The sequence below is a fragment of the Protopterus annectens genome, chromosome 9.part0 (genome assembly GCF_019279795.1).
Source record: "Protopterus annectens isolate FY-2018-M chromosome 9.part0, PAN1.0, whole genome shotgun sequence".
Lineage (NCBI taxonomy): Eukaryota > Metazoa > Chordata > Ceratodontiformes > Protopteridae > Protopterus > Protopterus annectens.
Genome location: NC_056743.1, coordinates 422,667,661 through 422,690,279, shown reverse-complemented (window position 1 = coordinate 422,690,279; position 22,619 = coordinate 422,667,661). Strand labels below are relative to the sequence as shown.

Sequence of the window (22,619 nt, the reverse complement as noted above, 5' to 3'; positions counted from 1 at the left end):
ATTCCACCCCCAAGAACTATCCTTCCTTGGGAGGTGATAACCCATCTCCAAAGACACCTTCTTATTTTCCTCCTTCATTGCCTTTGAAGTCCATGGATATAGTACAGTCTTTCCCTTCTGTGGTTCCCTTTATAGATCTCATTAAGGAACCGCAGTTGCCTTCATGGCAGGAAAGTTTTGCTACGACCCAGGATGTCAGTTGTGAGACGCATAGTTTGCTGCTCCACAGCCATTCAGGGACTCCCGAGTTGGCAGGCTGTCCCACTTAGGGGTGGCGTGCCCCCTGTCCTTGACATACACTCCTCTCTAGGTGGAACAGCCTTCCAACTGATGGAGAAGGCTTTCGCTGCTGCTGGCGATACCGGACTGTGTATACCTCCACCCTTCTCTGGTACACTGGTTTTACAAGTCGCACCTAGTGGTCACCGGGTGCAAGGGCCTCAGGACATATTCCCTCAGGAATCCACTTTTCCGTTGTCTTCCCCAGCTTCTCCTGCTGAGGAGGTACACTGGAAAAGTTCATGTAAGAGGAAGCACATGAACTCCACAAAGGAGTCTCTCACCGAAGACACAGATTTCGATGAGGGGGAAGGATCCCCTAGGTCACCCTCTGAGGTATCCTTTGGCGATATCCTTGAAATCCTGAAACAGAGAGGTGACTGGCAGCCCTCTAATCCGACCCCTGAGGAATCTGTTTCTCTGCAGGCTTTTCGTGCCCGGCACCCTACCTCCTGGGTTACTCCACCTGCCGATGAATTTGTCATGTTCATCGTGCAGCATGCATGGAAGGCCCGTGATACTGTTGAAGCTATTTCCCAGAGGCCAGATACGATCTTGTCCCCTCCTGCTTCAGACCCCCATTGGTCCAAAGGTCTTCCTGTAGATGCTTTGGTGGTGGCCGCAACAAAAAAGGGTCTGGCAGAAGAAGAAAGCCAGACTGTCCATCCACCTAACAGAAAGTCCCAGGCCCTGGACAGAATAGGGAAGCACTTTTGCTTCAGTGACCTTTGCTATCAGGTCCCTGAATTATATGGCACATTTTACCAGGCTTCAAAGGGATCTGGTTTCTGAGCTCTCTGAAACCTTGGCTGGTGCAGTGTCTGATGAGGTCTGTGACAAAGTGGCCTCTCAGCTGGCTACCATTGAGTCTGTATCTAACTCTTCTGTGCGATTGATATTTCACACATCAGAAGGAGCAGCTAGAGTGGCGGGTTCAGCTGCGGTCTTGAGACGACACTCCTGGATGCGCTTGTGCAACTTTGCGGAACCTTTTAAGTCTTCCTTCCTAAATGCCCCCATTGAGCCCTCCTCATTGTTTGGGCCCAAAGTTAAAAGCACACTGGCCAGATGAGAACAAGACGGTAAGACACTTTCTGCCATAAGTGTCTGTTTTTCTTCCCCTCAATGTGCTTTCTCCCAAACCCAAAAGAGTGGGAAGATATGGTTCAAGAAATCAGGGTCCTTTCCGTGACACACAGGCCGAGTTCTCCCCCAGAGGCAGAGGGGGAAACTCACAGGAAAGATGCCCCTTTTGGGGCAGAGGGGGACCGCGTAACCTTGGTTCCAGGAATTCTTTCCCTGGTCAATCCTACCAGCGCTCCTGAAGAACGGCCCAACTCCTCTACCATTAGAGTTCATTTGGCTGCAATTTCTAATTTTCATGAGGGTGTTCAAGATTCCTCTCTTATGTCCCATAAATTGTGCAAGACTTTCATAAAAGGTGTGAATCATCTGAAGCCACCTTTTAGAGAACCTATTCAACCATGGGATTTATCACTAGTTCAGTGGCACCTTTTGAACCAGCCTTTTCTTGCGACCTCAAGTATTTGTCATTGAAAACCTTGTTTCTGGTCGCTATTACTTCTGCCAGACATATTTCTGAACTTCAAGCTTTATGTATCAAGAGTCCATACTTGATTTTTCATAGAGATAGTGTCTCTGAGAACTAATCCATCTTTTCTGCCTAAAGTGATCTCTGAAATGTCCATTAATCAAGTCATTAAATTGCCAGTTTTCTTTCCCAACCATTTAAACAGAGGAGAGTATTTCCTACATACCCTTGATATACCCAGGCAAATCCGTTTTTACCTCAACAGGACTAAACCTTTTCATAAATCTGACCAGTTATTCTTTGCCTTTTCTGGATCTAGATTAGGATCGGCTGTTGCCAAGGTCACATTAGCTAGATGGTTGAAGGACTGTGTGACCTTTATTTACACACAAAGTAATATCTCGTTGCCTACTACCATGAAAGCTCATTCAACTAGGTCGATGGCAACTTCTGCTGCCTTCCATGCCAGAGCTTCTTTACATGATATCTGTGCAGCCGCAACTTGGGCTATGCCTCATACCTTCATCAATCATTAGAAATTGGATTTGCCAGGGGAAGAGCATCTTTTGGTTCTATGGTGCTCAGGAATGTCCTTCCATGAGAGCCTCCCAGGAATAGAGGTAGCTGGGGACTCTGTCCCATACATGAGGAATGGATGAGGATTAACAATATCAGATAAAGAAGTTATGTCTTACCATAACTTTCCATCTGTATTGTTGATCCTCATTCAGTCATTACGACCCTCCCTCCTTTCCCCTCCTGTGGTTTCTAGTGGATCTCACCATCCAGTTCTCTTAGGTTATTTGACCAGAGGTAGACTCTACCTTCTTTAACTTGCAAACTCAATCTGAGGTAACAGGGAGAGGGGAATTGTGGGTAAGAGTTTAGCTCGAGAGTTTGAAGCTGACGCGAGCTTGGAAAGAGGCCGGCTCTGTTCCGAGCTCTGAACCGATATCCATATGTAATGACTGAAACGAGGATCAACAATACAGATGGAACGTTATGGTAAGACATAACTTCTTTTTCTGCTGAGCCTGTCTGCTAGGTAGTTGACTCTCCTCTGAATGTGTGTGGTGCAACTTGAAAGTGATGTAGATCTATTACGAATTGCCATACAATCATTGGCTCCCTGGAAATGTGGTAGGATTTGGTTCCTCTCTACTTGCTGATGTACAAAAAGACTGCAATATAAAGAGATTGTGTTTATACTAAAATTTAATACTTTAGCACCTAACAGACTTAATCATACTCTTAACTGGCAATTTTTTAATTATTTTAACTGGTGGTGCTATACATGCATTGTCTGTGGTTGTGTCTTTTATTTTCCTTTGAAGGTTTGTTAGCAGAGGTGTTAGGAGAATAAAGCATCTTGTGTTTGGAATTTGTTTTTCTTAATTGACATATTGTCTGTTTCAGTGGAAATAGGACTTGGAATTCCTGCAACAGTAACAGAACCACTCCCACCCATCTCTAGGTATTGATGCAAAGGTCTGCTTCTTTGACAGTCCTCCTGTTGAAATACACCCCCACGCGAGAGTGGAGGCATCCATGTTTAGCATTGCTGTTAGGGCAGGCATTATGAAGGGTCTGCCTAGGTGAACATAAGAGGAATTAAGTCACCACACAAAGTAAGTTCTGCACGTTAGAGTTATGAATTGGCAAGTCAGCAGATCTGACAGCTGGGACCACTGTGCTGCAAGCAACCACTGGAGGATTGTCGTGTGATGCAAAGCATGAAGTATCATCATGATGCCTCTAATGCTTTAAAAAACAATGATAATGGAGGGCAATTTATTTGTAAGAGAAGCACAGATATTTTGATGGACAAAACTCTTTCTACAGGAAGACTTATTGAGCATTTTCTTGTGTCTGGATAACAATCAATTAACTTGATATTTTGTGTAGGTAGAAGACATGATTTGTTGAGATTGACAGAGATACCAAACGATAGGCAGAGCTGCAAAAAGTAATCTCTGTCTGACTGTAAGGGTTCTGTTTGCAGTGAGGAGCCAATCGTCTAGATATACGAAGATGCACATCCCTTTCAGTTGCAGATGGGCTGTAACTATTGCTTTACACTTGAACACCCAAGGGCTTTTGTGAGACCAAAAATCAAGGCTCTGAAATGGTAGTGACTGGCCTCTAGTTGGAATCGTAAAAATCTTCTGGATTCCTTTGTGATCTTTATATAGCGGTTGACATCCTGAAGGTCTATTGAGTACACCAAATCATTTGACTTGAGACATGGCACCATGACTATTATGAATGAGTGTTATTGATGAAAAAATATAGGCCACTCAGATCCAGAATGGCTTGGGTTTCTTGTTTTTCTTTGGAACTAAAAAGAATCTGAAATCTTCTAACCCTGTCTGGTCTATCAGAACCTCCTGGATGGTTCTTTTTTGACAGAGAATGGAAATCCACTTTTTGTCCATTTTGAACTTATGGTGTGCAACGTCTAGAAGAGGCTGAAATTGAGGGAGATTGGAGAAAGTGAGGCTATCATTTTTATTTTATTTTGTTTTTGTTTACTAGGCTTGTCTTTCAATGACAGCTGGCAGAGAAAAGCTCCAACTGTTTACAAAAGTTTTTAAACTGACATTCAGTAATATATATGAGCAAACGTATATCAACAATTACATATTCATTTGCTAATGAGATTACACTCATGTAGAATACAGGCAAACTGTCACTGTAGATTTTGAACACTAAACATCTGAAAAGGTATAATTATGGATTTCTCAGATAGATACTAGATCATGTGATTAGTGGAGGGAAGGAATTAGGTAGGACAGAAAATGTTAATATTGTAGCTACAAGGTGGTATATAAAGCAGTTTCACTGATATTTATATATATATATATATATATATATATATATATATATATATATATATATATAATTATCAAAAATGTTATATTAGAAGTGTAGAGGTAGGGGATGAGCAGTGTCACTAACTATGAATAGGGATGGGAGATGCTAGTAAAACTACTTAAATATTGGTGAATACAAGTTGTGGGGCATAAGATTCTGAATGATGAGAAACCGTTTTGACGATAATGCAAGATTAAGATAATGGTGGCATTTATCTTGGAGATATACAGGAGCAGATCCACTGATTTGTTAGGTGAAGTTTTAGTTGTGTTTTAAATGAGTTTGCATTTAGAATGGATTTTAATGGTGGTGGGATGTTGTTCTGTATCTTAGCTATACCATTTGAATATAGAGAGTTGCCTGCAGTATTAGATGATTTCATTACAGTGACTAGTGATTCTTCTCTATAGGATACGATTATTTTTTGGTGGGGAGATAATGTATGAAGCTGTTAAGTGCTGGATAACTGTCTGACTTGTAAAGTAGCTTGTGTATTGTAGTTAGTTGAGAGAGAGTGATGCAGTGCTAAGCACTTTAATTATTTGACAGCTAGGCGGTGGTGTGTTCTCGTTATAACTTACTGTAAATTTGGCTTTTTTATACTATTGCTTAAGTTGGACAGTAGTGAAACTTGAATGTTAATGAAGATTGGGGCAGCATAGAGGACAGATGGCAGTAAGAAAGCAGAAGCTAATACATCCTTTGGCTATGTCAGTGAGATATGCTTTTACTCTGAGTAATGTACCTAGTCCTTGACGAATTTCTAACCATGTGTGGTACATTAATTTTGTGTGATTTACTTGTTTTATCATGATGATGTTGCTAGATACTGTGGTGAGTAATGTTGTGGTAGAGATGTGTTTTGGGGTAAACATCAGTAATTTAGTTTTGGGGGTTAGTAGTAGTTGTGAATTATTTAGCCATGTTTCAAGTATTAAGGATTGTTATGTAAGGTCTTGGAGATGAGAGAGATTTAGTTGAGGAGATTAGGGTCAAGTCATCAGGGTGTTGAAGTAGGGTAGCACTTATGTAGCAGTGTAGAGATCATTGACGAATATGTTGAAAAAATATTGGGCCTAGTATTGATCCTTGTGGGACGCCAATAGCTGGCTAGAGGAAGGTGGCAAAATCATTTTTCCATTTCACTGCTCATGCTCTGTTTGAGAGATAGATATGTGAAGAGCTGGTGAGCCCTAAGGATGAGTTTGTGCAAGTGTTTCTGGTGGAAGACAGTATCAGAACCTTTTGATAAGTCTAGAAAGATGGTGCACACCAAGCTTCCAACATTTCTATGGATGGTGGCAGTATTAACCAAATTCAGCAAAGCAGTAATTCTCTGATGAGGATGGAATCCATGTTGGATTGAAGACTGAAATTGGTTATTAGTTGAAAAGTTGTGTATGAATACATTTTTCTAATATTTTTATAGGGGCAATATGTTGGCAGTTGGTCTATAGTTTGAAAGATCTGTATTAATTCCACCTTTTTTTAGTGGAATACTTAAAGATTTTTTCCATAGTAAAGGGACTTTATTTTCAGATATGGATTGATTTATCAGAACTGAAACTGCTTGTGCAATAGCCTCAGCTGATACTTTTAAGATATTCGTCAAGAAGACTGTCAGGGGCAGTTGTAATGGGCTTTAATTTTTTGAGGTATTTTTTGATGGTAACTGTAGGAAATGGTTGGAAGGAAAAATGTTAAAGGACGTTATTTGATTGAGTAGGGACATCAATATCTTGATTAATCATCTGGTTCATTAATGACTGAACAGTATGTATAAAGCGGTTATCGAATCGGTTAGCTTACAGTATCCTTTTGTTTTTGTGTGTTTGGTGTAGGCAGTGTAGCTTGTCCTAGATTTAAAAGTTTATTGATGGAGGCCAAAAACAGTTTTGGATTATTAGTGTGTATGCTTTGGCTGAGCAATAGGCTTTCCTTATCTCTTGTGATACTTTGTTTTCTTAGTTGCCTATATGCCATTAAAGTGGGAGCTGTTTTTTTATCCAGACCTGCCATGCTTTTTCTCTGTTTCATGAGTTGTGTAGTTGCTAAAGATTACCATAGGGCAGGTTTGGTTTTGACTCTCTCTTTATTCTGAGGGGGCAGCAGTGTTTAGAACACCTATGAAGATTTTATTGAATCTGAAGAGACAGCACTGAGTATGGGGAGAGTCTGTAGTGACGCCAAGTTAAGGAGATGTAGTGCATTATTTAAACGTGTCTTCATGAAAAGTAATAAATTAGGCTGTAATGATTTGTTGTTGGGCCATTCCTTTGGTACATTATAGTATAGTTTGTAAGTGATCACTTAGGTTGTATTACATAATTCCATGGGATGACATTTTATTTGAAGAGGATATTAAGAGTCAGTCAGAGGTTGATTGTCTGGCTTGTAGCTTTGTTATATCTACTACATGTGATTATAAGTGGGGTAAACTTGTAAAGATGTATACTGATTCGATTTTCACACTCTATGCTTGGCCAATCTTTATTAACATCACCTAATAATATGGTTTCATAGAGGATATTTGAGGTGGCCCAGAAAAGAATATCTTCCAAGTGTTTTAAGTACTGTTACATTGAGTATGAAAATACTCAATATTGTGATTGCCTTGTAAGTGTTTAGTTTTAGTGTGGAAACAGGTCATACTCTATTTGCAGACTAGCCAGGTTATCTTGGGAAATAGCTTCAGAGCACATACTCACTCTACAGGCATCCTACATTATGTCAGACCAAAATTGTATGGCAGACAAACTAAGCAGGACCAGGGCAGACCCTCACGAATGAAAAGTAGATCAAGGGGTCTTCCACAATTTGATCCATCTGTGTGGAGTCCCTCAGGTAGATCTCTCTGCCTCCTCTCTGAACAATCAACTGCCAAGATTCTGTTCCAGAACTCCATGCATGAAGGCCTGGAAAACAGATGCTTTTTCTTTTCCATGGACAGGAATATTCCTGTATGCTTTTCCACAATTTCAGCTAATATCCACGGTATTTCTGAAGATTCAAATGGGATCTCCCAAGATCACTATGGTGACTCTTTTCCTGGCCCAGGCAAAAGCGATTCTCCCTTTTTTTTTTTTAGAAGTAACAAGGGGAAATTACAACAAGCTTCCTCACAGACTTGGATGTACTCACGCAAGAATGGGGTTGTTTGATATGGGTCTATATTACGTGATCGAATGATCACAATAGCAAACGCTCTAAAGAGCGAATATGCTGCATATCAAAACCATTATTGTGGGGGGCACAGCCCCCAAATACATACAGCAATTCAGAGATTGCACTACAGTGAGGAAAGGGCAAATATTCTGTTCTTCACTGTAATGCAATCCCACAAAAAGCACTTTGATGTGCTGCATTTTCGCTCTTTAGAGTGTTCACTATTGTGATCATTCAATCACGTAATGTAGACCCGTTTGATACACCCCAACACCAGTCAACTTCAACTGCCTGCCTGGTTGATAGGGTCTTAATTCCTTTTAGGCACCTGTTTACTGAGAATGTGCATCAGGTACTAATGGAGGCAAGAAAGCCTGTTATAGCAAAATCGTATATTAGGAAATGAAAAAAGGTTTTCTAGTTAGTACCAACAACATAACCAACACCCATTCAGGGCTAATTCTCTAGTTCTACAATATTTTTGAATTACTATCCTATCGCCTTTCTTATTCCTCTGTCAGGGTTCATTTATCATCCATTTCATCATGTCTGCCCATGGATCCTCCTCATCCAATGCAGTCTCATGTCAAACTGCCCTTGAAAGGGGTTTTGCATAAGAGGCCTCCATGAAAACCGGTGGCCTCTCCTTGAGATCTTAATTTTATGTTACAGAAGCTAACACTTTCTCCATTTGAACCTGCCAATCTGGCTGACTTGAGGTTCTTAACATAGAAAACAATTCTACTGATTGCTCTAACCTCTGCAATGGGCTGCCATGGTGGTGCAGCGGTTAGCGTTGCCGCCTCACAGCAAGACGTTCTCAGGTTCGATTCTCGGCTGGGGTGCCTTCTGTGCGGAGTCTGCATGTCCTCCCTGTGATCGCGTGGGTTTCCTCCGGGTGCTCCAGTTTCCTCCCACATCCCAAAGACATGCTGTAGGTGGATTGGACACTCTAAATTGGCCCTAGGTGTGAGTGTGTGCTTGTGTGTGCCTTCTGTGGAAGGTTGGGCGCCAGGCTGGCAACTTGACAGCGTAAAACTCCACTGCCAATCATGAGCGGACAGGTGATCCACTGTGGCGACCCCTAACCGGGAAAAAGATGAAAGAAGAAGCTCTAACCTCTGCAAGAAGGGTATCTAAGTTGAACGCTCTTATGGTGAATCAGCCCTATTTCATTTTCCATAGGAACAGGATTTCTTTTAGAACTAATCCTTCCTTTACGCCTAAAGTGGTATTTGAGTTTCCTTTAAGGCAATCAATTTCCCCCTTTTCTTTCCTGAACCTTACAATGGGGGAGAAAGTATGCTCCATATCTTGGCTGTCCACAGACAACTCAGGCTGACAGAACTAAATCTTTCAGTTCTTCAGATCAATTGTTCATTTCTTGTGAAGGTAAGAAGAATCAATCTGTGACAAAGCAGACCATTTCCAAATGGTAATCTAAGGCTGTTGGCTTTTGTTATATTCACCATAACAACACTATTGCATGCTGGGTTAAGGCCCACCCTACTAGGGCCTTGGCTTTGTCTATGGCTTTTTGGAAAGAGTTGCATTTCTAGAAGTATTCTGGAAGTAGTTACTCAGTCCTCTGTACATACTTTACAAAATTCTATAAGCTTGATACTTTGTGTGTGTAGACCAAGCTTTTCTAGGACCATTCTCTTGGACTTTTCTCCTTCCAGCTGACCCACCCGTGAGACTGTGACTTGGCTGTCTGGTCTGGAATCCCTAGTATGCCACCGATTTTTTTCCACGGCACAGTCTACGGTCCGGGTTGCTTTGACAGTTCTGAGCCCTCTCACAGCTCCTTCTCTGGGGGGGGGGCTCATTGGAGCGGGGTGTGACCCCGGTTCCGAGGTTGTCTTTCTTGGTTCTGGGCTCCCATCCCTCTTCAGGCAGGCCTGCCTTTCAGATTATGGAGAGGACGCTAGCCTCAGCAAGCTCACAGTTGGCACCTTAGACATCGGATTGTCATATCTAAAGTGTCCTCTGGTTCGCAGCTGTCACAGTCTACTACATTGGGGCAGCAGGCACAGGAGCAGCAAGACACCCTACTGCAGGGAACTCTCTCTTAGGAGTCCTCTTCAGACCTCCCCCCTCATGAGCCACCCCATCAGAGAACATGCAAGAGGAAGCACACAGATTACCGAGGATACAGACTATGATGAAAGGGAAGGGTCCCAATGGTCACCCCCTGAAGATGTCTCCTTTGAGACATCCTGGAAATCTTAAAGTAGAGGGGTGACTGGAAGCCCACCAACCCTTCCTCCGAGGAGGCTGTCTTCTTGCAGGCTTTCTGTGCCCAAACTTCTACTTCCTGGGTCACCACACCTGCAGATGAGTTGGTCATGCTCATCATGCAATGTGCTTGGAATGCCCCTGACACCATGGAGCCAATCCTCCGGAGACCTGACAAAATACACCCCCCAGAGGATCATTCCCACTGGTCTAAGTGTTTAGTGGTAGATGCTATGGTAGTGTTGGCAGCCACAAAGAAGGAACTCAGAGGAGAGTCCTACTGTCCATCATCCGAACCAAGAGTCTCGGACGTTGGACAGATTAGGGATTATGCTTCAACGACCTTTGCCATATGGTCATTGAATTATTTGGCACATTTTACCCATCTTCAAAGGGACCTAATCACTGAACTCTCAGGAACCGTAGCAGGGGCAGTGTCTGATGAGGTATGTGACAAGGTTGCCTCTCAGCTTGCGACCCTAGAATGTATCTCTAACTCCTCCATGCAGTTGCTAGCACATACAACTGAAGGGGTGGCCAAATCAGCAGGTGTTGTCATGAGACGTCATACCTGGATGCGCTTGCGTGACTTCACTGTCACCTTTACGTCTTCCTTCATCAGCGCTCCCTTTGATGCTTCTTCATTGTTTGGCCCAAAAGTTAAACACGTTAGCCAGGTGTGAAAAGGACAGAAAGAGCCTTTCTGCTGTAGGTGTACGTTTTCCACTCCTCAACGACCCTATTCAGGGAATTGGAGGAGTGGGAAAATGTGGTTCATGAAGTCCAAAGGGCCTTTTCAGGACACATTTGGTAAGTTTTCTCCCTGAGGCAGAGGGGGGAACTCACCAGGAAGATGCCCCTCTCATGGCAGAGGGGGCCTGCATAACCAGGGTTCCAGAGATTCCTTCTCTGGGCAACCCTATCAACGTTCCTGAGGAGCAGTCCGATTGCATATCTCTGGAGGCAGTTGGGGGGAGTTTCTTTCTTCAACACTTGGCCTGGCTCTCAACATCAGATTCTTGGATGCAGAAGATAATTACCAGAGGTTACCATATCCCCTTCGATCTTTATCCAAGGCCACAAAGGTGAAGCCCCGATGTTCCACCCAGTCAGAGGGATGCAGCAGCTTAAGAAATTCAAACGCTGCTTTAAAACAGTTATCCAAACACTCCCCACTAGACAAAATAGGATCCGGATTTTACTCAAGATTCTTTTTAGTGCCAAAGAAGGCGGGACTGAAGGCCTATTCTAGACCTCAGTATCTTGAACAAGTTTGTCCAACGGACAAAATTCCCGGATGGTCATGGTTCAGTCTAGCCTTCTGTTTCTGGCAAAAGACAATTGGATGTCCTCAATAGATCTTCAGGACGTGTATTACCTCATAAAAATGGACAAGCGCTCCAGAAGATACCTCCCCTTCCGGCTGGGAGCCAATCACTACCAATTTCGTACACTGCCCTTTGGTCTCACCACAGCCCCCAGGGTGCTCACCTAATGCATGGCAGTGGTAGCGACTCATCTTAGGCAATGAGGATTCCGGGTGTTTCCATATTTAGATGATTGGCTCCTTACCGTCCTCACCAGGCATCTACTCCTTCACACATTACATCCCATTCTGGAGCTGGCAGGCTTCTTGGCCATCTCAATAAACAAAGAAAAATCAAAAGTAACACCAACTTGAAGCATAGAATTCATCGGAGCAACATCTGACACAAAATCCTGTGTGGTTGCTGTACCTCTTCACAGACTCCAGAGGTTAAGGTCACAGTTCGAGTGATACTGTCTCACAGTCCCAGCTCATTTAGTCTTACAACTACTAGGATCAAAGGTAGCAACAATCACCCTATTTCATCTGACGAGGTTTCACAAGAGGCTGCTTCAATGGCTCCTAGCATCACAATGGTCTTTAACACACCTGATGTTTCATCCAATCTGCATAACAAATCGATGCAAGCAGGATCTGACCTGGTGGATGAAGCCAGAGGAAGAGTTATGGAGTCGCCCCTTTTTACCCTCTCAGCCCAAGGCCGTAGTGACCACGGATGCATCCCTGATGGGGTGGGGGTGGGGATTTCAGGGATAGACAGTACAAGGTACTTGGCCCCTCTTAGAAGCCAATTTGCATATCAATATCCTAGAACTGAGGGCAGTGCTTTTAGCGTTATAAGCATTCCAATCCGTCCTTCTGTTGGGATAGTTGCTTTCCAATCAGACATGTCCGTTGTCTGGTACATCAACAGACAGGGAGAAACCAGATCCTCTCCATTATGTTGGGAAGCCCTAAGAGTATGAGAATGGGCGATCACCTCCAACCGCTTTCTGTTAGCAACACACATTCCCAGGAGTCCCAGCGTGATAGCAAACAAACTGAGGAGATGCATTCTCCTGCTTCACTAGTGGTCTCTTGATCCCATAGTAGCAGCAGAGATCTTTCGTTGTTGGGGTCAGGCTTTCTGTGATCTGTTTGCATCCCCCATGAACCACAAATGCAGCAGCTACTTCCCCCAATCCCCCTCAGGGGGAGTCCCCGAGAGATACTCTTCTACACTATTGCCTCTAGGAGCTGCTTTATGCCTCCCCCCATTCCCCTAATACCCCAGTTCTTGAAGAATACGCAACGGTTGAGAAGCAAAGTGATCCTCATTGCACCCTACTGGCCCCGTCAAGTCTGGTTCCCCTTTTTTTGGCCTCACCTAGTTTACCATCCATGGACTTTGGACCCAACTCCAGGACTTCTGTCTCATCCACAGGGGCTGGTCCATCCCAACCTAACTCTCAAGCTGACTGCTTGGTGCCTCCACTTCCAGTAATAGCTCGACAGAATAATCTATCTTCCCCGGTACAAGAGATACTTCTGGCTTCCCATAAACCATCCACCAGGAAATTTTATCTTAGTAAATGGAACAGATTTGTGATCTGGGCTCAAGGAGAAGAACTAGACCCATTTTCAGCCTTGAGTAATACGGTGTTGGAATATTTGTCAACCTTACTTCAATCAGGAGCTTCAACTTTGACTCTTAGAGTTCATTTGGCTGCTATGTCACAGGAAGGTGTTCTGGACCTTTCTATAGAATGCCCTCTGGAAACACACAGCAAAGAATGTGTAATGGGGATTGTGCAAACACTACAATATAAAAGTAGCTGAGAGGCATTGGAAACATTAACTACAAAGCATTATAGAGAATGATGAAGTGAACATCACGTGGGATCACCCACAACCAACAGTTCAAAAAGTAGACGTGAGAAAAACAGATATAGTAGTCCATGAAAAAAGACTAAAGTTGTATTTATCATTGAAATTGATACACATAGTGATTACAGTGTCTCATGTACAAAGAGATACAAAGTCATAAAATAATAAGATTTGCAGGCAGAAACAAGAGCAATGTGCAAGAAATATGCCCAGATAGTTACATAGTTACAGTAATAGTAGGAGCAATGGCTCTAATAAAAAATAATCCACAGTTATATTTCATACAGGTAGCTGTATGAATTGCAAGAGTCATTTGTGGGCACACTTTGCATGCTGCAAAGAGCACTTCTGTCTGACATCAAAGATTGAAACAATACTAATTTCATGAACTTTAATCATACCCTGACTTAGGAATGGGGTCCACTGCCATCATGGTATTGAAAACCCAAAAGATTTAGAGAAATTAAACAATTGCTAAGAAAGGTTTAAAAATAAACAAGTACGTACACATTGAAAATATTTTTGATAGCATATAATTGACCAAGATCCAGAAATAAGTAGCAGATTGTGTTGGGCAACATTATCCAAAGAGCATCACTGCACATGATTGGGACCAATTCAGAAGACAAGTAGTACCATCACACAAGCAGATGAAACTGCTTAGTCAGCATCATTTCATAATGACTATATAATGGTCTGGAAATGAGAAACATTATGCTGATGAACCACATTGTGAATGCATATAAGAGTAAAGAACACACTGTAGCAATTCAGAAACTTACAAAATTGTGAGACCGTTTGCAAATACCAGTAAATTTATATACCAAAATTTCTTGGTGAACAGGTACATAGAGAGAGAAAGAACATTATAATACTAGATGCAGCAAGTTCCTTAGCTGATCAGCATATGTAGGAGGCTGTTCTCAAAGCCAAACCTGCCCTGTGGCTATCCTTTGCAACTAAACAACTCCATAAAGAAAAAGACAAAGCATTCAAGGTCTGGACAGAAAGTAAAATGATTCCTACTTTGCTAGCATATAGACAACTAAGAAATCTAACAAAACAGTTTATCACCTAATACACAATCAGTCAAAACATACCCACTAATGTCCCATTAAGTGTTCTGGACCTCCATAAATAAGCTGTTAAATTGAAGACTAGCTACACAGCAAGCAATAAACAAAATTTTACTATGCCAACCAAGTCACTAACCACTGCATATAGACAGTACAGTCATTAACCAACCCAGACAACTAATGAAGCACTTGATGTCCCTACTCGGTCAGATAACCTTCAGCATTTCTCCTTCCAACCAGTTCCCACAGATACCATTAAAAATACCTGAAACAGTTAACAACTAACTGTTAACAACTGCCTTTGATAACCTACCTGGCAATTATGGCAGCTGAGGCTATTATATAAACAGTTTCAATTCTAATAAATCAGTGTCTAAAAATAAAGTCCCCTTGTCAAGGAAAAAATAATTATCCATTATTCCACTGCATAAGGGTGTAATAAATACAGATCTTTTAAACTAGTGGCCATTTGCCATTTTGCCTCCCATATCAAAATAGTTGAAATTTGCATATAAATCCATTTTTCTATGCATTAAACATTTTCCGTCTTCAACCCAATATAGTTTCTGTCCTCATCACAGCACAACTACTGCTTTGTTGAATTTTGTTAATGCTGCCATCACCCATAGAAATGCAGGAAGACTAGTCCCCACCATCTTCATAGACTTATCAAAGGTTTTGGATAGTCTCCCATCCTATACTTTTACATTAACTTCTGCATAAACTCTCATCCTTAGGGCTCACCAACTGTTTACTGCAATAATTCCGTATCTTACACTTATCAAGGGAATTAGAACTTGTCAGAGATTTGGGATGCATGGCTAGGCTTAAAAAGGTCCTTGTGGTCGTTAGCTTAGTAAACCTCTCTGAACCTATAGCTAGTTTTTGAACTGCATAAGGAGTGAAATGGAAAAATAATTTCTCGACCTTCTTGCCAGAAAGTGTTGGTGTCCCACAAAAATCTACACTAGGTCCCATACTTTTCAATATTTTTTCAATGGCCTCTACATTGCTACAAAAAAATTATACCCTTATTGAATATGCATATGACTCTACCCTAATCTGCTATGCCAAAGCTCTCTCTAAACTTGAAGACCTTACACAACAAAATTTATCAATTAAAATGTGGCTACATAATTCACAAGTACTACTAAACTATAGAAAAAAAAATTACTGCACATTATTCACTATTTTCGCTGCAGACACCACCTCGTTAGAACAAGTAAACCACACAAAATTACTGGGTGTCATCAAATAGATGACTGGTTGAAATATGACCACTCTGTATCACACATGGTTAAAATAAATCAGCAAAAATAGGTACATTATACAGAGTAAAAACTTACCTCACTGAAATAGCTAGAAGACATATAACCTTTACATTCAAACTACCATCTCTCTTCTATGCTGCCTCTGTCTTCTCTAGCCTGCAAATATCGCACATGTTCAAAGTTTAGCAATGTTATAATAAAATAGCTGCATTTGCAGTAAATTGTAAAAACAGACCACACCACTGCCTAGCCCTCAAAGAATTAAACTGGTTAGAAAGTACAGTTATGTACACTTATAAATGTAGATGTTATAGTGTATTCACTGTTGCAGTCATTACATTTGGGTAATCTGCTGGCAGGTTGTCCTCAGTCAGCCTGATTAACAAAGTCTTGGGTCCTGCGTTGGTTGCTGTCCCTTCTTCCATGACGTCAGGTCGTCAGGGGTATAAAAAATGCATCCGATGCCATTACATCAGTTTTTCTTGCCCCAGATATCAGGTGCTCCCCTAATGCGGAGCAAATAAAATTAAAAACACAATAAAATTCCTCCAACCAAAAGCAAATACACCAGAAAGGCTTTTAAGCATAGTAAAAGAAAGTAGAGATATAGCCAGAGAAAATTAGGGGTCTGGGGGGAGGGTAACCAGGACTGCAACAGTGAATACACTCGGACATCTACATTTATGGTAAGTGTACCCAACTGTACTATGTTCTTCATGTTTTACTGTTGCAGTCATTACATTTGGGTATATTACCAAAGCTATGGTTGGGAGGAAGAGTTTATACAGCATTAGGACCGGCTATAAGGCCCTGCAAGACAGCAGTGGCAAAGCCAGCTCTGGATCCAGAGAAAATTGGTAAATGATAATGCTCGGTGAAAGTATATACAGAACTCCATATAGCAGCTTCTAGAATATCCCTGGTAGGAACACTTCTGCGAAAGGCTGCAGAAGTAGATGCAGCCCTGGTGGAGTGAGATCTGATCCCCTGGGGGATAGGTTTTCCATGGTGCTTATAGCAGAAATTAATGCAATGGCTTATCCATTTAGAAATGAAATGTAAAATAAAATAAATAAATAAATTTGAAATAGCCTTCCCCTCTGCCCCTGCAGCAAATGCTACCAGCAATTGTTCAGATTTTCTTTGAGATTTAGTCCTGTCCAAGTAGAATCTAAGTTGTCTGTGCACATCCAAGGAATGCAGAATCTATTCCCCTTTGTTCTGTGGATTGGGAAAGAAGGTTGGCAAATGAATGGACTGATTAAGAGCCACACTGGAAACTACCTTGGGCATGAAGGATGGATTGGTCCTCAGAGAGACCCTGTCCGCATGAAAGATGATGAAAGGCTCCACTGCCATAAGGGCCTGTAATTCATATATCCTTCTAGCTGAAGTGATTGCTAAAAGGAAGGCTGTTTTCCAAGAATTAAATTTTAAGTCTGCAGTCGCAGCTGGCTCGAAAGGAGGTAGAGTGAGCTTCTCCAAAATAAAGTAAAGGTCCCAGGCAGGGGTAGGAGCTCTCCTGGGTGGTGTCAAGCTCTTTGCCCCTCTGAGATACTGCTTGAGCAGGGGATGAGGGAAGAGGGGTGGTTCTGTGTTATAGTGAGCTGAAACAGCTGAAGCGTGGATTTTAATAGAGGAAAAAGACAGGCCCTTGTGAAGCATCTCAGTTAAGGATTGCGAAATCTGAGGTAAATTGGGCGCTGCTGTGCTCATCCCTAAAGAATGGTTGCAGGCACAGAATCTTTTCCATTTGTCAGCATAAGATTTTCTTGTACTAGGTGGTCTGCCTCCAAGTTGACATCCATTACAGGTTTGCTGAGGGATGATAAGGGTGAATTTAAATGATTAGCCAGGCTGCAAGGTTCAATGTTGGAAGCTGTGGGTACAGAATTTGGTTCTCCTGCTGAGACAGCAAAGAAGGGGTCTGAGGCAGGTGCCATGGAAATATTTGAGACACTGCGCAGGAGTGGGTACCAGTGTTGGCGTGGCCAGTCTGGAGCAATCAAAATCATTCTTGTTTGTCCTGTTTGACTTTTAGTAGAACTTTGGAGAGTAGAGGCAGAGGGGGAAAGGCGTAGACTGATAGGTTTTTCCAGCTGAAGGACAGAGCATCCACTTTCCAGGCTTCTTTGTGGGGAGTCCTTGTGCAAAACTTGTCCAACTGATAATTCTGGGGAGAGGCAAATAGATCTATGTCTGGGCTCCCCCATTTGCTTGTCAACATGTTGAAAATCCATGGTTCTAGTTTCCACTCGTGTGGGTCCATGAGATTTCTGCTTAGTCCGTCTGTCAGTGTATTCAATTTTCCTGGCAGGAGTTGAGCTTGTATGTGCACTTGGTAGCGCAAGGCTGTGTTACACAATGCCATGGCTAGTCTGCAGAGGGGGTAAGAATGTGTACCCCCTGCTTGTTTATGTACCACATAACCGTGGTGTTGTCCATCTTTACCATTAATTGTCCTGGAAGAATGTAGTCCTTGAAGGCTGTCAGAGCATTCTGTACAGCTAACATTTATTTTTGATTGATATGTAGGTGCATTTGATTTGGTTTAATTTGCCCTGAATGCACTTCCCTGCCAGGTGAGCCCCCCATGCATAGTCTGATGCATCTGTAGTTAGGGTTTGGGCGGTAGGGGGTAGTGTGAATGGCAGTCCCTTGTTTTGGTGGCAGGCCTCTGCCCACCATAGGAATTCCAGGTGTAGGCAAGGTATGATGGGAATCATTGTTTCCAAGCTGTGACAATGTTGACTCCATAGACTTTTTAAGTGCCACTGCAGTTTCCTCATATGCAGTCTTGCATATGGAATTAGAAGAATGCAGGAGGCCATGAACCCCAAGGTTTGCAGTATTTGTCTTGCAGATAACAGGGTTTTTGTGGCCACTTGTTTGAACTAAGTTGCCAAATTAATTTGCTTCTCTGGCATGAGGAAAGTCATCTGGGCAGTTGTATTCAAGCTTGCACCCAGGAATGTAATCTATTGAGAGGGTACCAGTTGTGATTTATTTTTGTTTATGGTGTACCCAAGACAAGTTGGAGCCCTTTTTACAAACGCCAGATGATTTAGAGAAGTATATCCTGGTTTTCTGCCTGAATTAGACAATCTTCCAGGTATGGATATATTTGAATATTTCTTTGCCTGCAAAATGCAATAACTAGAGCCAGGCACTTTGTGAATACCCAGGGCGCAGTAGACAAGCCAAAGGGCAGTGCAGAGAACTGATAATGCAAGTAGCCTGCTTTGAAGCGTAGGTATCTTCTGCAAGATTCCCTGATTGGGATGTGCAGGTATGTTTCTTTTAAATCTAAAGTTGCCAACCAGACATCTTTGCCTAGCAGAGGAAGTAACTGGTGAAGTGTCAGCATCTTGAATTTTGGAATGTCCAGAAAGGTGTTTAGAGTAGACAGGTCCAGAATTGGATGCCATGATTTGTCTTTTCTGGGTACCAGAAAAAGCCTGGAATAGAAACCTTGTCCCTTTTCCTCTTCTGGTACTGGTTGAATAGCCCCCATATTTAAGAGGGAAAGTACTTTTTTTTGAGCCTCTGACCACTGATTTGGGGGCAGGTCTGGCCACCCGTTTGGTGTTGGCAACGTGTGGAAATTAAATCTGTATCCCTGGGACACTATTTTTAAAACCCATTCGTCCTGGGTTATGAGTTCCCAGTACTTTGCATGAAGAGCAATCTTTCCCCCCAAAGGGGTGGCTAAAAGGTAACTGCTTGGTAATTTTAAAAGGAAGTCATTGAGACTGTTTACCATAGGGGGGTGTCTTGTTATTTAAAGATTTGGAACTGGAGGCCCCCCATTGCTTAGTTCTGAGAGTCCCCTGGGACTGAAACCTGGTGCTTTTGGTGTGTCTGGGTTTGGCTTGTGTGGATCTGGAAGAAGCTGGAAAAGACCAAGTCTTAGTAGGCCAGTGCCTACTAAATCTTGGAGGTTGCACTTGTAAGAAATCTTTAACAGTTTGCATAGATTTAGCTTTATCTTCCATCTTTTTAAGAACTTCTTCATCCTTATTGCCAAACAGACGGCCCTGATTTAAAGGAGCATCCAACAATTTCGCTCTAACATGATCAGGCAAAGATTGCTCCTTAAGCCAAGCATGCCTTCTAAGTACAGACCCAGTAACAGCAGCCCTGCAGGAGGCCTCTAAAGAATCAAAACCACATTGCAAAGTATGTTTTCCAACTTGTTCAGCAGAGTGCAATAAATCCTGTAAATCTCTTATTTTCTACACAGTCAGGAATCAACATCATTTTCTGTTTAAGCAGTCCAATAATATGCTGTTGATATTTTAACATATACAATTGGCAGTTTGAAGCCCTGATTGCCAAAGCTGTAGAAGTATAAACCTTCTTACCCCATCTATCCAGCGCCCTGCAGTCTCTATCAGAAGGGGTAGGATTTTTAGCAGTAGAAGCCTTAATGCCCTTGGGCCCCTGAGAAATGGTTTCTGGATCTGAAATAGGATTTTTGAAAAGGAATTTGTGGGACTCAGGAACCCTGTAGTATCTGTCACGTTTACTAGGAGCCGGAGGCAGGGAATCAGGGGCCATACTGGATTCTGAAAACACATCATCAACAATGTCTAGTACAGGATGTATAGCCAAAGGCCTATGCTGAGGTAGAAGAAGGAAATCTCTAAGCCTCTTTTTTGAATCAGAAAATTCCTGACTTTCCCAGTGGAAATGCTCCCTTAAGGTATGTAAAGTTTCCCCAAAAGAAAAATCCTCAGGAGAGGAAGCAGAGGGAATGGAATCTTCTGCATCAGAATCCTCATAAGTAGTTATGGACAAATCCAGGTCATTAGAAGAGTCAGAAGAAACAGAAACCTGATCAGAAGATTCATAATCAAGCTCAGTCCTAGGCCTCTTGGGGGGGAGGGGTTGACTACCCATGATTAGAGTAATTAGATCTTCAGCCATTTTAAACATTTGATGTTATGTGATCCTATCTCGCCTACCATTGTACCTGATGCTCGAGCCCACTCCTCGCTCCCTCTCGGCACGCTCATGCTATATGCCCAGAGCCCAATTGGCTGAGCAATTCTCCCATCAGGATGCACCACCACTAATCCCCCAGAATCCCCCGCCCGCTTACAAGCCAGGTCTCAACTGTCTCAAGCTCTGCTGCTAAAGTGTTTTTTTTTCTAGTTTTTTCTTTCCATTTCTCTATTCTTCTTACCCAAAAGGCCCCAGATAGGATAGGGGACTAGGGACTTTCAAGATTCAATGGTCACCTTACAATCCATTCTCCCACTGCTGGAGAAAGGTGTTTCAGGTGTTTCCGTATTTGGGCGACTGGCTCTACTGCCACCTCCCCTCCGTCTACTATTAAAGTCTGTGTTGCTGCCATCTTAACGTATAAGATTCATCGGAGAGAAATAGACTCAAACCCGACGGGGTGGTCTATCTTCCTACAGAAGGATACAAACAATCAAAGAAGTCTCAGTCGCCTTGCTCTCAGATCCAAAGCTCCAGCCAGGATGGTCTTGCAACTATTGGGATCTATGTACAGTGGTCCTTTCAGGATCTCCCGCGCAGGTCAGTCCAAGGCAAATGGCATTCGAAGAGTCTTCTTTCTCATATCAATTTTGGAAATACAACATGTCAGTGGTCTGGTATCTGAACAAGCAGGGAGGAACCATCTCCTCTACCTCTTTGCAGAGAGGCCATGAGATCTGGGAATGAGTGATCCAAAAGCCAAGCCTCACTTGGGGAGAAATATGCACTGGACGGTCCATGGTTCCTGGATCAGATTTAAGTCTGCCACAAAAATTTTCCTGTCGGAAGTCCTAAAATTTCTAACTTCCTTTTTCAATCAAGGTCTTCTAGTCTCTACCTCATCAAGATCCAACTGGCTTATTTCATTTTTTTGATCTATAAAACCCACCTTTAATGAGCAACAGATTTGTGTAAACCTTCATGAAAAGGTGCTTTGCTTTACGACCTCCTTTCCCTTCCCGGCAGCAACATGTGATTTGAAATTTCTATAAAACCACCGCACCTGGTTTTCACAAAAGATAGAGTATCTCTCAGGCCCTCCAGCCTTTTTGTCCCTAAAGTTTGTTCCAGTTTTGCCTGCACAGTCATTAGATTAGAGCTTCTTTTTTTCCAAAAAGCTCAAGCAAAGCAGAATACATATTCCACACACATTGGATGTCCACAGGCAGGATTTATTTATTTAGACACCACCAAAAAAAAAAAAAAAAAAAATTGTTTAATTGCTCAGCCAATGAGAGGCTTCGCCTATAGCATATGCGTGTAAGAGTAGAGATCGGAGCCGATCATCAGTACAGAATGGTTTTTAGGCATAGGGGCCTGAACATTTGGCCTGGGCATCAGTTTTTTAGACATCGATCGAGATTTAGGCCTTAGTAATAAAGGTGGAGTCAATTTAATATGCAAGTCTTGTAGGCCTGAATACACCCTCAGAAGCCGGTGCCTGCACAGTGGCTCCGGACCCATCCAAGGTAAAGATATCCACGGGTTCCATAGGTGAAGCCTGTCACTGCATACCGAACTCCCAATGGGTCTCGGTAGAGGCCTGCGAATCAGAAGTAGCAGGTATCACGGGCTGTGAAAGCGCCTCACTGAGTACCGGCAAACTGGTGACTGGCTTAGGAGAAGCATCATTGGCAGTTTTGAACCTCGGTGGCCTGTCTCTGTCTTTATCTTTGTGTTTTTTCGGAATCCCAGTAGTCAGATGGCTAACCGACGACATTTCTGGATAATTAAACTGAGATCCAAAATATTTAGAGGCAAAAATGTATCGACGACAGACAGTGCGTTGATTAAATAAATCACAAAACTGACAGCAAGGTACTTCATGGTCTGGGCCTAGGCAAGGACTACAGTACAAATTAAAATCTTTGTGAGGTATTTGCTTTCCACAAGTAATGCAATTATTAACTTTTACTGACATCGGTAAGGAGCAAGAAAAAGCTTCCCCAACGGGGTACTTGGCT

The 22,619-nt window shown here is 42.5% G+C and overlaps 1 protein-coding gene across 1 annotated transcript in view; it reads left to right on the top strand.

Annotated features, from left to right (window-relative positions):
* The window catches only part of LOC122811247 (cGMP-dependent protein kinase 1-like), a 4,027,247-nt gene that overhangs the window by 2,793,758 nt on the left and 1,210,870 nt on the right, over positions 1–22,619 (top strand). The window lies entirely within an intron of this gene.